The following is a 15,967-nucleotide window of genomic DNA, read 5'->3' as shown; positions in this document are numbered from 1 at the left end:
CCAGGATGACCCTGCCCCCATCCATTCACTAAATGGTTCGCTAAATGGTTTAATGAGGATATAAATGATGTAATTCATATTCTATGGTCTTCGCATTTACCAGATTTCCACCCAATTGAACACTTACGGAAAATTTTGAATCGTGTGTGTTAGACAAAGCTCTCCACCACTATCATTATCAGGGAATATCTTTTGGAAGAATGATGTTCAGTGCTCCAGTATGGTTCCAGAGACATGTTGAATCAAGGAACAGTGAAGCTGTTCTGTTGGTATTTCCTCTAATATGTCACCCGTCTGTATATAGCTATAAGTAGTCAGGTAAATGTTTCGATTTCAGGTCTGAAGCAATGCACTTGTTTCATCATGAACTGTATGCTTGTAAATGAGGTTCCTAAATTGCATCTTTGCTTCATCTGAAGATGTTCTAGCAATGACAGAATACGTGAAACCTTTTTTCCAGTTTCTAACCATTCTATAAGGTTGGAAATTTAAAAATGCACCATTACCATTTTATTGCTTGCTTCCTACTTAATGACTAAGTTCATTACAATCAGGAATAATAAACAGAATAGTAATCTATTCATACAGATATAATGTAATGTAATGTAATGTAATGTAATGTAATGGATAATAATCCATGCATATGTAACTGTGTATATATTTGTATTTAACTGATAAATACGTTAAAGTAAAAAATTATTATACAGTATTAGTAATATATGAAATAAAGTTGATATTTAATTGCTAGTTAAAATAGCTATTTATCAAACTGCAGTTATCATATTGAGAATGTATGATATATTCTCTTTGCTGATGACTGCAGATGTACCTTTAATAACCAAATTAGTTGAGCCTAGCTTTCCTTCCTGGAATCCCATATATTGAGTATGTACTTTTGACTAATGCTGTGCCTTAAAAGCTCCAACTCCACTGGCCTTGTGGGGAAAAATCTCTCTCTCTCTCTCTCTCTCTCTCTCTCTCTCACTCTCTCTCTCTCTCTGTGTGTGTGCGTGTGTGTGTGTGTGTGTGTGTGCGAGTGCCACTGAAATGAAAAAATGAAAATTTCCTTTCCTGTCTCCTGTCTTCTTCTATGAACAATTCATGCTGCAAATGCTTTTATTTTTGATAAAATATACATAAGGACAGGCTGGACTGTCTTGGAATGGTTGGCCTTCAGAAGCTCCCGGTTACAAATGAACCTGGCTTGAAACCAGCGGCTTCAGAAGCACATGACAAAAACTAGGAGTGACTGACTTTAATTTTATATTCTTTAGTTTAATCTTCACACTTTGGGGGGTTTATGTAAAAACTGCTAGGCTGCCTGACACACTCTAGTGACTCCACTATGCTGCCAGCGTATTCCTGTTCCACTTATTTTTCACTGATAAGAACAGCATGGTCTGACCTGACAAGGTGAGTTTCTCCTCTTTAGACAGCAACAATTATGAGAAAATTTGTATCACCCATTCTGGCCTTGTTCTCCATAGACAAACTGCTGTGTGCTTATTACTGAGTACTTCCTTATGCTGTGCAGTGCTTATAAAAAAGAGGCTTATAAAGAGCTGCATGCATTATTTCTGACTTTATACAGCTCCTTTATGAGTCTCCTTTTTCAGCCAGGAGGATTGGCTTGAAATAAATGATGGGTGTGTGCACAGTGAGATGTGGGATGCTTGCTGGTGTGAACTCCGCCTGGGGCGGTAGTCTTTGATGTGTGTTAGGGACTGAGTGTTGAACTGCTGTGGGGGGACTAACGTCGAGTAAAAAGGCATGGAAGGATCAATAGCTTTCATCATCTTACAAAAGCAGGCATTATGTCTGGAGGAAGACAGGAGTCGGATTCTGGAGGTGATTATTGTAACGGCTGTGAAATGATAAGACCATCGATTGTCGGCTATATTGCAGGAAGAAAAATAACAATGGTTTCACATTAAACCACTGAGCCTTTTTATTTAATAGACTAATCTAGTAACTAAGAAATTGGTGCCTTAAAATAACAAAAATGCAAATACTGGCTTTAATGACTTGTGTAACAATATAAATAACGTAAAATAAGGTATACACTGTGCCAGTGTCTAGGGGTAAAATCTGTCTAATTTATACACAGCACAAAGCACTAAAAATACAACATAAAGCCCTGAGTGTCATGAAATAAACTGTGCTATACTTATGTTTTCAATTCTATTCATGATGCTATTCATATTTCTGTGTGGCTGTAACAGCTGCAGGGTGACACATAAATAATACATCAGTTAAAAAATGACACAACATTGTGTCTTCTGTGACTTTGAGTGGTCATATTATACGTGCATGTGGTTCTACAAGAAGAGAGAAGAGGATATATCATGGCACTTTAAAGACAACAAAAAAAGCACAGCCGGAGGATGAGCATTATGATTATGTGGGCAATTATGAGCTGGTGTGTCTGGCTACAGAACTTGAGCCTTACAGACCCATGGCTGCCTGAAGGCAGAGAAGTGTCAAGTTCTGTTTTTACAGGCCTTTATGTGCAATTTGATTTCCAAGTACTTTAGTGTGTGGTTCTTGTAATGGCTATATTAGTTTCATCTTCCAATGTAATTAATCTACTAATCTAGCTTCCAAGACAGTTTTCTGACAGTAAAACAATTACAGCTGGTCGTCGAAAGTTTTATGACTGCACCAGTCACAAGAGGTCAGCTGACTGGGCATCTCTAGGAATCTCTAGGAAGCCACTTCCATATCTGTGCTATATACCTGTGATATAAACCTCTTTAACCACAGGTACTCTGATTAAACTTGTTTTAGAGGTGTTTCCTAGAGCCTTAAAGGCTGCCCTTTATCCTCTGACTAAATCAAACACATTCTTATGAGCTCTTACTATATAACTTATGTTCATTCTTGGTTCGCATAACGATGATGCTTAATCTCCTTCCAACTTTTCCCTGCTCTGCCTAACATAAGGAGATATATTTTGCTCACTATTCAGGATTCAAGATTAACTTTATTGTCCATCAAAGGATGAAAATTTGCCAAGTGGACCCCAAACAACTCAAACACAGAAAACATCTCCAAGGACAATCCAATGACACACAAAACAATGTAGGGTGCACACAGTAGTGCAGCAGCAGTTGCCTCACAGCTGCAGAGTCTCTGGTTTGAACCTGAGCTCAGGTTACTGTGCAGAGATTCACATGTTAACCCAGTATCTGTGTTGGTTTGCTCTCGGTTCCCTGGTTCCCTCGCATCTCCTAAAAACATGTCAGAAGGTGGATTGTCTATGCTAAAAAAAACCCTTGCTAAAAAAACCCTTGTTTTTTTTATCATGAGGAAATGGTTTTGGTAGAGACTAAAAGCACTTCTGTAAATCACCCTAGATGAGGGGACTTTGTCCCTAGATGTGTGAGTGTGTGAATATGTGTGTACATGGTATCCATCCGGGGTGTAGTCCCGCTTCACATCCAGTGTTCCCGGGATACACTCCGGATCCATCATGACCCTGAACCCTTACCATGATAAAGCAGTTATTGAAGACGAATGAATGAATAATAGAATTTAATCTATCAATTATAACTTTTATGTGTTAATATAAAATAGAATTTAGTAATATAATATTCAGTATTCCAACATCCCATACAAAGCATTGCATCCATATTAGTATTGTACAGTGTATAGTACCCTAGTAAAGGGTACTTCCTTTTAGGTAATGGCTAATTGCAAGTGGTACAAATTTGTTATAATTTATGACTGGCATAGAAATATGGAAAGCTCTGAGTTTTGTGCTGCCAGGAGGAGGTATACATTCCCAAAACAGATGGTGACCTGTTCTGGATGCAATGTGACAGCAGGACTTTATCTATTTATCTCTGATGAACTGTGCCATTCTCATATTTGATGCCCTGATGGGTTTTGTCACAGCTGGGTATTGGCCTGTCATTAAAACAGAATGCAGCCAAGAACAGAATACAGACTGACTGTTGGGTAAGATGAAATACACGGGCTTGCAAATGCATTCAGACAGAATCCAATTCAATTCAATGTTATTTTCATAGCACAAATGAGCAAGCCAGAGGCAACAGTGGCAAAAAAAAAAAAAAAAAAAAACATGACGACATAGAGATAGAAATCTTGAGAAGAGCCAGAATCAAAAGGGACACCAGATTGTGGGATTATGCACATTATAATATACAGTTATATACAGAAAAGGCATACAGTACTGAATGTACTAAAAGGATATGGAATGTTCAGTATAATCATAGTGAGCATAGTAGAGTCTTTATGAGTCATAGGAAGTCTACAGTATCCAGATGAGATTATTCACTGAAGCCAGAAGGCATAAAATATTTTTGGAAGTCTGTATCGTATCCATGTGAGATAATCCACAACTACAGGAGGTGAGTCACAAGTACAGAAAGCTTCACCCACTGGAAATTTCACTGGGAATAGGGGCAGATGTTAGAAATGCATTTTAAAAAAGGACTCACGTGAGGCTGAAGACATCTGTGCTATTTGTGAATTACAGCATTTCTGTTAACAGCATTGTGTTCCCTATGTACTCTATTACCAGCTTTAGGTTTTTCTATATAATTTAGATTTAAATCTTTTCACAATCTAATGTAAGTTACTGGTTCGTTTAATAGCATCATACTTTTTCTCTTTAACTATAAGCCTGCATATCTGTGTCAATTCTTCGAATCCAGTGCAAGCTTTTTCCTGCAATTATTCTGCAATAAAAAAAAAGCATAAGGAGGAATTAGCACTGCAAAAAAACGAAAAAAATTCAGCCTTAATGTAGTCTCTTTTGATTACAGGCCAATACCCTGGTCATTTCAAAAGTCATCAGGACATCAAGTGTGTGAATTGCCTAGTATTTCACACAAAATTTTCAATTAAAAAAAAAAAAAAAAAGTTGTGATTTATGTAACAAGAATTGTATGTTGACTTGTTTTCCAAGGATTCTTGTTTATCAAACAAAATGGCAAGGTGACTAACGTTTTTAATGTGCTCCATCTTTTTTCCAAAATGCAAAAAAAAAAAAAAAAATGGAGAAATAGCAGACTTAGAAAGCCCCTTTAACCTTCAAACCTTTCAAGCCCTTTAACCTTCAAAATGTCTGAGGCTGTAGGTGGGAAAATATGTTACTGAGAGTTCCAGAAAGGAAAGAATTTTATAAACACCTGAATTAAAACTCAACTCTATTTTCAAGGAAAAAAAAGGAACAAAAAAAAAAAAATCCATGTATTTTGATGTGATGTTAAGGTCTTATACTGGACATTCCTGAAAATAAACGATTGATACTGAATTTATGACTGTACTATTGCTGAAACAGAAGAAAGAAGTAAAGCAGAGACACATAAATGTCATGAACGTTAATGGTATGTGTATTTTGGGGGAGTATTTTCACAAATGAAATGAACAAATAGGCAAAACATCTGGAGTACATATTGTCAGCTATAGGGAAAGTCTTTCACAGATGCAAATGATAGTCTTGTAGCTGTCCATTACTTTGCTGTACACTGAACATAATTTCCCATAATTGTCTTTTCTACTTACCAGAGAAAATGAGCAATAATATATTTCGAAATGGGAGCTTTCCATTGGACTCGAATCATAGAGCAGTAATATAACAAGGGCTGGCATGGAAGTGCAGTGGTGAGCAGAAAAGCATCTTAGAACGCACAACACATCAAATCTAGAGGCAGATTGGCTACAACAACCGTAGACCTGAGCCTGTGCCCATGATATACATATTCCTGTTCTAGGAAGACAGGAGTCGAACCCAATATGGTCTTCTGCTGTTGTAGCCCATTTACTTCAAGGTTTGATGTTTTGTGCGTGCTGAAATGCTTTTCTGCTCACCATGGTTGTAAAGAGTCATTATCTGAGTTACTATAATCTTCCTGGCAGCTTGAACCAATCGAGCCATTTTCCTCTGACCTCTCTTATCAACAAGACATTTCCACCCACAGAAGTGTCGCTCAGTCAGTGTTTTTTTTTTGTTTGTTTGTTTGTTTTGTTTGTTTTTTGCACCATTCTGTGCAAACTCTAGAGACTATTGTGTGTGAAAATCCCAGGAGATCAGCAAATTCCGAAATACTCAAACCAGCCCATCTGGCACCAACATCCATGCCACAGTCACAGAGATGACACTTTTTCTTCATTCTGATGTTTGATGTGAACATTACCTGAAGCTCTTGACCTGTATCTGCATTGTGCAATTGTGCTGCTGCCACATGACTGTCTGATTAGATAACTGCATGAATGTGCAGGTGGACAGGTGTTCCTATTAAAGTGGACGGTGAGTGTATATACTGGCAACTGTGTGCACGTGTTAATGAAGTTTCTAAATGGTTTAATATTCCATGCATTCTGTGACTGCAAGCAGAATTTTGGGTCTAGTTCTTGTTCAGTGTATGCAGCACTAACAGTGTTGTTTATGTCGGGCGCGCGCAGCGGCGCCGGTAAGTCACGTGCGTCTCCTCGGGGTGGACTGAGAGAGAGAAAGAGAAGAAGGCTGTAGTTAGATGGTGAAGGCTGTAGTTAGATGGTGAAGGCTGTAGTTACTAGCAGCTCGGTGTGTGTTATGCTCTGAAGCTGCAAACCGCCACACATCACATCAGCTTCAGTTTGGAAGCGACTGTTTTGGTAACTAGTTCACTTCCTGGATCAAGTGCAGATGTTGTAGTGACCAGTGCACACCCAGCTTCTAGCTGTTTCGACGGTGAGACAACTACAAAGCCACAACAGAGCAAAGTAAGTCGCGATAATCTGCAAACCGACTTCACACTCACACGGACGTGTTTGTGTCCGTTAAGGAGATGCGCGAGACGCAGCTGTGTTGCGCGCGCGCGCTTAACGTGAATGCCATTAATATGTGAACATGTGTACTCTGTTATTAAATGATTAAGTGTAAATCAGACTGAATTAGCTGATTATTCTGCTGAAAAAAATAATAGATAATAAACAGAAACCCCTTATAGAATTTGTAATGGTTTTAATGGTTATAATGTGCACTGTATTGTTTTAATGGAAACTCTAATGGTCCCTGTAGGTCTCTACTGGTAATCTGTTGCCTTCTGTTGGTGGCATGTTATGGCTAATGGATACCATTAAGGACCAGTAATGGTAATGGTTTTAATGGTTAGCTGATGATTTGTAATGGTATTTGTAATGGAAACTATTAGAATTTCTTTGAGGGTTTGTATTGTTTTTTTTCCATGCTGATTCAGCATACTGATTTTTAAGAATTTAAGATTAACAAGACAATAACATTGAACAAGACAATAACACAGCCTTTGCTTCACAAACTGAGTAGTGTTTCAGGTTAAGAAGATAGTTCAGATGTTTATCATGTTTTTTAAAGGTGACCGAGCGAGTAAACAAGCTTAATGGAAACTACTAAAGTCTTCATAAACAGCAGATTTCATTGTTGCATGTGTCTCTGTTTAAAGCAACACTCTACAAGTGAATAATTAAAAAAAAAATCTTTGCAATTAGAGTAATTGGAACTTTTCCCAAAATGTACATTTATTTATCAAATAAGGCTGCATCTAACTAAAAATTTATACTTTTGCATACTTAATAAATCCAGTAATCTAGGCTTTTTGTTAATGCAGTTAGAATTAAAATGCTTATTTCACTATGAAGGCACTCAATAGAAAGACTTTTACAGGACGGTTTGATGGAAAATCTTTTTTTTATTTGTTTAATCAAGAAAATATGTGCTTTTATGAAATAAATATGTATATTTTATGTGTAGAATCTAACATAAATCCAAGAATAATCAATATTTTGGGACATTTTTCCATAATATTCCTCTAATTCGGGTTAGTAATGATTTAATGATTGCAGGTCATCTAGAAACAGAGGTCTGAACATAGAAAAAACTGATTTTGAGGAAAATGGATTTAAAAATACAACATGGTTTTATTGTGTTTCCACTCTACTAAAATGTGGTTTGCAAGGTTTATAAAGTATAAATATATATATGTGTGTGTGTGTGTGTGTGTGTGTGTAGCTAACTGAGCCAAGTGCCAGGAGCTTAAATCCTTTTTTAAAGTTACTAAGTTTCAGATAATGCAGTGTTTGTGACTGGATAAAAACAGTGAAAGTGACACTTTTCTGCTGAGCTTGGATATTTTTATTAATGCAGTTTAAGATAAGACATATTATAGCACATACCATTATAGATATTGTGAGATTAAAACTACAAGGATGCTGTATAATTTTATTTTAATTGGTGTTAATCAATAGAATAGATATTATGTTACAAAATGCCTTACATTATGGGCCTTCAAGAGCTCACAAAATTATTCATACTTTTTCATTTGATCACACTCCCCTGACTCTGCCTTACAGCCCCACTGTTTCTCAGATGTTAGTGTTTGGTCAGCTCTTTGTGAGCTAGTCAGCTTGATGCCCTGATTGATATCCACCCTTTCTCAAACACTGTACAAACTGCCATCATCAGTTTTCAGTGGAAAAAGAAAAACCATACATTCATCAGTCTGCCCGTTCCATAGTTCCTACCGTCTCAGTAATAAGCGGAAGGACAATTTAGAGGGGTATGTTTTTTTTTTTGTACTAAAGAAGGTATGATCTATTCTGTGAGATCAAAGGCTACAGGTAATAACTAGGGATGCAATGATGATGCCAATAAAAGAAAAAATAAAGCCACACAGCTGGCTATCAGCCGTTGGCCACAGCCAGTTGTTTAGAACCAGTTGATATTCAAAGCCAATTGTTTCATGTCAATCAAAAAAGAAAAGACATAATGCCCAGAATGTCTCAGGCACAGGCTAATCATTAAGCGAATTGTCTTCTGTGGTGACCTGTTTCAGCATATGAAAAAAACATTTTGCAGTATTCAAATCAGGATGCCTCGCTCTGGAGAAACACTGGCACCACTGTAACACTGTATTTACATTATGATTGCACACAGAATACAGCGAACTGAATTTTCCATGATTTTCATTTGAGCAGCAATCGGAAATCAAGGTTACTGTATTTAAAGCTCAAGCACTGCAATAAAAATTAAAAATGACTGATACAAAGTGAAACTATTTCATATTATTTCTCATGGAATAGCCTGCACATGCACACCTATTCTAATGTTAGTTATTTCAATTAGCCAGCACTGGTAAAGGTGCTTGACAAATGATAACCAATTTTGAAATATAAGTGGATTTAAGGTGATCAGTTGTACTGATTTGTTATGAAGCATACAGATATGTTAGCTACATTCTATATATGTCATTTCGAGACTGGACTACTGCAACTCACTCCTGGCAGGTCTGCCTCTGAGTGCCATTCGTCCTCTGCAACTGATCCAGAATGCAGCTGCACGACTGGTTTTCAACCTTCCTAAATTTTCCCACACCACCCCATTGCTGCGCTCCCTCCACTGGCTTCCTGTAGCTGCCCGCATCAGATTTAAAACACTGATGCTCGCCTACAAAGCCAAAAACGGACCAGCACCCACTTATCTCAAAGCACTTATCACACCTCGAGCGCCACCACGCTCCCTCCGATCCTCTAGCACTGCTCGACTGGTCCCTCCATCTCTCAGGGTACAAGGAAGGCATGCATCGAGACTCTTCTCTGTTCTGGCACCAAGGTGGTGGAATGAACTTCCCCTAGATGTCCGAACAGCTGAGTCACTGGCAGTCTTCAAATGATGGCTAAAGACTTACCTCTTCATAAAATACTTAAATTAGCACTTTCACAAAAAAAAAAAAAAAAAAAAAACCTCCCCAACAGAGTTTTGGACTGATGGTATTCCTAGTTTGTGACCTACCGAGCCAATATCAGAATGTATTTTTGATAGACTTCAAAGCACTATTGTAAGTCTCTCTGGATAAGGGCGTCTGCCAAATGCCATAAATGTAAATGTAAATGTAAATATATGTGCAACGTATGATGCTATCATCAGGGTAACATTTGCATATATGTGTGCTACCTTTGGTCATCCATCATCACACGTATACAGCAGTTTTGCTATTAGACACAATCTGACAGCCAACATGTGAACAGAGCAGAAGTGTCGAGTAACAGATGCTCATAACAGATATATAGATATGTGTAATAATTTTTATTTGGCATGTCCCTTTAAGCATCGGTATGTACCCCTGAATCATAGTCAGTCTAACACAAAAAATATGTTGTATAAATCAAATGTATAATTAAAAAAGGCACTGAAAGGCAGAAAACAGAAAGGTGTAATGTTTGGGGTCAGATGTAGAGGTATGTATGGGACTGTTTTTTTTTTTTTTTTTTTACTCCCAGTCCAGATTGCTTCCTGCAGAAAGTTTGACTGGTCATACCCACTCCCAAAGTTATGGTGTGTAACTGGCCACAATATTTTCTAATGAACTTAATTGGTTTTAAATATCGGGATGGCTTATGTATTCAAGTGTTGGACTCAATATCTTGTCTTATTATTTGTTTAGACTTATATGTTATTGAGTTATTGGCTATCATTTTGTGCCATAATGAAAAGTAGTTGCAGAAATAACTCTTAGTGTTATTTTATATGTACAGCTAATTTCAGTTCATTTGCGATATCACAGTTATGTTTGGTGCTTACTGGATACATTTAAATGGGCTGAACTTACTTAAAATTTGTAGTGTTAAATATTCAAACCCTGGAAAATGCTGTTTGGACCAGCCCTCTTAGTCACAGTGAAACCACAAGAAAATAATGCGTGTCTTTACAGTGAGAAATGCCTTATGCAGCAAGTTTTAGAGGTAGAACATGCCATTTATTATAGGATGAACAATGCTTGCTGCTTTGAATATCCTAAAATGACAGCCAGGCAGACAGAAAACTTTAGGAACTTATGTAAACTTTTTTTTAACAAGGGCAAACCAAATGTCTTTTCACTCTCCAGGCTGAATTTTTCTCGTTTTCCCACAGCAGATAAATTCAGGTCAGTGGCTTGCCCTCCAGGAAGCTGAAAGATCTGTGTGTAGCCTGCAGGCTTGCCGGTTTAATGGTCATGATGACTGTACCACCTCCACAGTACCACCTGAGCTCCAGGCATTTGTCTGGAATCTAGATGGTACTAATATTGCATCTTATACACCACGCACTGTGTCCATTATCAAGGCTATATCATTAGGGCTGCAGTCCAACTTGTGGTCTAATATAATCCATCTTTTATGGCAGTTGAGGTTTGTGGTAATTTGGAAAATGCTAATCAACTTGACAGTTTGCCATTTTGTTGTATATCCTCTCTACATCAAAGCATAGTGCAAAGAAAGAATATGCAGTATGTGCTTCATATACACTTATCTTCCACTTTAATAGCCTATTCATGCAATTATCCAATCAGCCAATCATGTAGCAGCAGTACAATACATAACATTATGCAGATACAGGTCAAGAGCTTCAGTTAATGTTCATATCAACCATCAGAATAAGGAAAAATGTGATCTCAGTGACTTTGACAGTGGAATGGTTGGTGGTGCCAGATGGGCTGGTTTGAGTAGTATCTAGACATTCTCATGCACAGCAGGCTCTAGAGTTTATACAGAATGGTGCAAAAAAACATCCAGTTCTGTGAGCAGAAACCGCTTTCTGATGAGAGGTCAGAGGAGAATAGCCAGATTGGTTTAAGCCGACAGGAAGTGGACGGAAACTCAGACAACCACTCTTTACAAATGTGGTGAGAAGAAAAGCATCTCAAAATGCACAACATACCAAGCCAAACCATGAGCCAAGACCACATCAGCTTCCACTCCTATCAGCCAAGAACAGGAATCTAAGGCTACAGTGGACACAGGCTCACTGAAACTGGACAGCTGCAGATTGGAAAACAACGTCTGGTCTTATTCCAATATTCAGTTGTCTTGTTTCAGTGAAACTGTTGCTGTTGGTCCATTATACTTTTTTTTTCTCAAACTGAGTGTCATTCATGTGTGGTCTTGATTGTTATGAGAAAAAGAACATCATTTTTATGTGTCTTTGAATCAGCCAAGAAAAAATAAACTCATAATATAACAAAACCTCATTCCTTGATCTGTAAAACAAAAAAAAAAGGCAATATTAATAACTTGATTTATCTGTCCTCTTTACATCCAAACCTGTGTGTATGTTTGTGTGTTGACATGGTGTATGTGCTTGCATACGTTCAAACGCCTTGATCCTGAGGCGTCTTTCATTTCTCTCCTCCTGTGCTCGCTTGTAGTGTGGTCAAATTGAATCAGTAGGGAGACTTGTTCTGTTCTCAGAGGTTGCAGCCTCTAGACATCGACATCGACCACACTGACTCTTTACAATTTTCCAATATGGATTAAAGCTACCCTCTGGCATTAAGCTGCATTGAACCGAGGTGTGTGCGATTATACTAGGTTGTGTTATAGTGCTAATGCATTGTGTTATAGTGCTAATGCATTATGGATTAGGGATTTGGCGACGGATTGTTTTCCATCTGTCTCTCATGCTGTGAAAGCTGATTCAAATATTCCATTAATAGAGGTTGTTAAGTAAAAGTTCTAGAAATGTGTGTTATAGCTTTACACCATATACTGGATATTTGAAGTATTAAATTGCCTTAAAATGAGGAATACTGTTCCTCAGTGATTTTGACATGACAGTACACAGGAATTAAACATATGCTGTTTTGAACTGATTTTGCATAAACACTCACCTTTAAGGATGGAAGTAAGCTGAAATTGAAATGAGACGCATAAGATAAAGCGATTCTTGTTTTCATTTGTGAAGAGATCCCAAGGCTTCCTTATGCATTGTATTTCAAATCCTTTTTTATGATAATGATATCCAGGTTATTCACAGAGGACACAAAACATGAATGTTTGTTGTTTTTGGCTCATCCATGCCACAGAAGTTGGTAATAGTCTTTTGTGGGGTTCCTCTAAGACTGGACTGGACATATGAGCCTGTGTCTCAGAATATGCTGGCTTTCCAGTTGTTAAAACTTATCAGTATATTCATATCAGTGCCAATAGTCATGTCATAATTATTGGGACCCTTCAAAAAATGGCCAAGAAATTCTGAACTGAACAAAATGACACTGGAAGTAAATTTGGAATCTATTTTTGTGGTCAAATCAAATGAAAATTAAAAGTTTTGACTATAAGCACCATCAGCATGCTTGGTGGATCAGTTACGCTTTTGGGCTGTTTTGTGGCTTCTTCAGGCCATTATAAATTACACAATGTACCACAATATTTTAGCCTAAAACCTGGTTGCCTCTGCCAGGAGGTTAAGTTTCAGTGAAGACCAGTGGAACGTTTGCAAAATATTAAATGTAAAGTTGCATATTAAATGTTATAACAATGTTTTTGGGGAAAAAACACTACTTAACTTTTTTTAAAAGCTTTTTATTTAAATTTATCATTTTATATATTCATTTTTGCTCATTTTCATGATGGATGCATATACATTTAGTGTTGACTGTAAATTCAATTCAATTCATTTTTATTTGTATAGCGCTTTTTACAAAGGTCATTGTCTCAAAGCAGCTTTACACAAACAAAAGTAAAGTGAAGTGTGTGTGTGTGCCGTCTCTGATGAGCAAGCAGGGCGACGGTGGCAAGGAAAAACTCCCTGAGATGGTGATAGGAAGAAACCTTGAGAGGAACCAGGCTCAACAGAGAACCCATCCTCATATGGGTTTACACTGTAGTGTGCGTGTGTGTGAGCACAATGTGTGTTGGTGTAGTCCATGGAAAACAGCTGAAGCGTTTTCGTGGCAGTATGAAGCATTGCCAGTGGACAGGTCCAGAGTGAAGGGGGGGAGGTCTGGATCACCGGCAGCTCAGGAGTGTAGCTCGGCAGAAGGAGAAGGAAAGTGGTTAGGTACACTCACAGTCACTGTGTGGAGATAAAACTCAACATCCACGAGTCCCCCAGATCTACTCCTTTGATAAAAACACTAGTCGCTAAATGCTAGGTTAAATAAATAAGTCTTCAACCTCGACTTAAACACTGAGACCGTGTCTGCTTCACGTACATTAACTGGGAGACTATTCCATAATTTTGGGGCTTGGTAAGAGAAAGCTCTGCCCCCTGCCGTGGTTTTGGCAATGCGTGGTACTGATAGACAGCCTGCATCCTTAGAGCGAAGTAGGCGCGGCGGAACGTAAGGTACTAACATATCGCTTAAATACTGCGGAGCGAGACCGTTTAATGCTTTATAGGTTAGGAGTAATATTTTAAAATCGATGCGGAATCTTACTGGGAGCCAGTGTAATGTAGATAAGACTGGCGTGATATGCTCATACTTCCTAGTCCTAGTCAGGACCCTCGCTGCTGCGTTCTGAACTATCTGAAGCTTATTTATGCATCTAGATGAGCATCCAGATAGTAAAGCATTACAGTAATCTAATCTGGACGTGATAAATGCATGGACTAGTGTTTCAGCATCACTTAGCGAAAGTATATTTCTAATCTTAGCAATATTTCTGAGGTGGAAAAATGCTAACCTGCTTACATTATCTACATGCGCCTCAAATGAGAGATTAGAGTCTATAATCACACCGAGATCTTTTACTGTTAGACTACTTGAAACAGAGAGACCATCTAAAGTAACAGTGTGATCTCTAAACTTACTTCTAGCGGCTTGTGGTCCCAGTACCAGAACCTCTGTTTTTTCTGGGTTTAGCAGGAGAAAGTTGCTTAGCATCCAGTCTCTTATGTCTATCGCACATGCCTCAACTTTCTTTAACTGGCTATTCTCATCTGGCCTAGCTGAGACGTATAAATAATTCTTAACAAAGTTTAACAAAGTTTGATTATTTTTCGAAACATTGTGTAAACATTACTTTTATGAAAACACAGAAAAACATATGAGCTCATTGTTTTCAGGGAGGCTATTACACCTGCTAAATCTAGTAATACTGGAGATTTAGAGGACAGATGGACTGTGTCTTTGCTGTCAGTCACATATATATAGCTTGTGAAGAACAACAGCAGTACCCTCTTGGAAACTGATCCATTTCTCCCGTCACAGAGGATCACAAAAAATAGACGTGGTTTGGCCCAGAAGGACAAATCATTTTACAAAAGCAGTGGTACAGACAGTCATAAATAATGTCGTCATATTTCAGCCCTTTACTTATAGCCTGTGTAATGGCATTTCTCCAAGTTTTTAAAAGCAGTGCTGCTATTTTATTAAGTAAATGTGTCATTAATCTTCTCTATGGTTTAAATCACACTCTTTCAGTGACCTTAGTTTCTGCATGTCAGACAAAGTCACACACTCCACAGCACACACAGTCCTGTTCACTGATTAAGACAGCACTTTCCGGTGTCACCTTTTGTCTTGGTATCAGAGTAGCTAAGGTTATTTAAATGGAAAGGTTAGCAAACAAAACAACTTTTTCCAACCTTCATGTTCAGCACAAACTTGCAAATAGAGACAAATGGTGTGAAGCTAGAGTCTGCCTCATACATAAATCACACTCCTTAAATTGTAGAATATTATTAAAAACTGTTTGTGGTTTAGTAATATGGTGACAGTGTGGAAGAGGCTTTGGTGACACTTTTTCTGATAACTTTCCTTAATTATTAATTATCATTAACATCTATGAACAAATAATTAGTTTTTCACAGTTGGACAACTAACAATTGCTTATAAATGACATATCGTGTCATGGCTAATGTATGTATACACTATTAACTAATCATTCAATTGTTATGATCAAATCATTATTTAGAATTTAAACATTAACACATTTTTATAAGTAATTCTTCATCTAGTTGATAATGTGAGGATACACTATTATTGGAGCATTAATAACTATGAGCAAAAGTTATGCAGATTGTGAATATTAAGAAATGTTTATGTATACTTGTATACATATGTTGTATACTGTATATTTTCATACTCATAACACATTCTTTCATTAGCTGTAAAACAGCTACTACTGTCTAGAAGTCCCTGTAGTTCCACCTGAGAGCATACAAGGCCCCATGTACTAGGGTCTCTTACATTCAGGAGTGTCTCTTGACCCGCTGGGTTGC

The 15,967-nt window shown here is 37.7% G+C and overlaps 1 protein-coding gene across 2 annotated transcripts in view; it reads left to right on the top strand.

Annotated features, from left to right (window-relative positions):
• The first annotated feature begins 6,504 nt into the window (after nucleotides 1–6,504).
• The window catches only part of rap1gapa (RAP1 GTPase activating protein a), a 123,413-nt gene continuing 113,950 nt past the window's right edge, over nucleotides 6,505–15,967 (top strand). For both annotated transcript variants that reach the window (XM_053240607.1, XM_053240611.1), the window contains exon 1: nucleotides 6,505–6,732. The gene's annotated coding sequence lies outside the window, so the exon portion shown is untranslated. The remainder of the gene's footprint in view (nucleotides 6,733–15,967) is intronic.

Source organism: Pangasianodon hypophthalmus, chromosome 16 (assembly GCF_027358585.1).
Source record: "Pangasianodon hypophthalmus isolate fPanHyp1 chromosome 16, fPanHyp1.pri, whole genome shotgun sequence".
Lineage (NCBI taxonomy): Eukaryota > Metazoa > Chordata > Actinopteri > Siluriformes > Pangasiidae > Pangasianodon > Pangasianodon hypophthalmus.
This window is presented reverse-complemented; position numbering and strand designations above follow the sequence as displayed.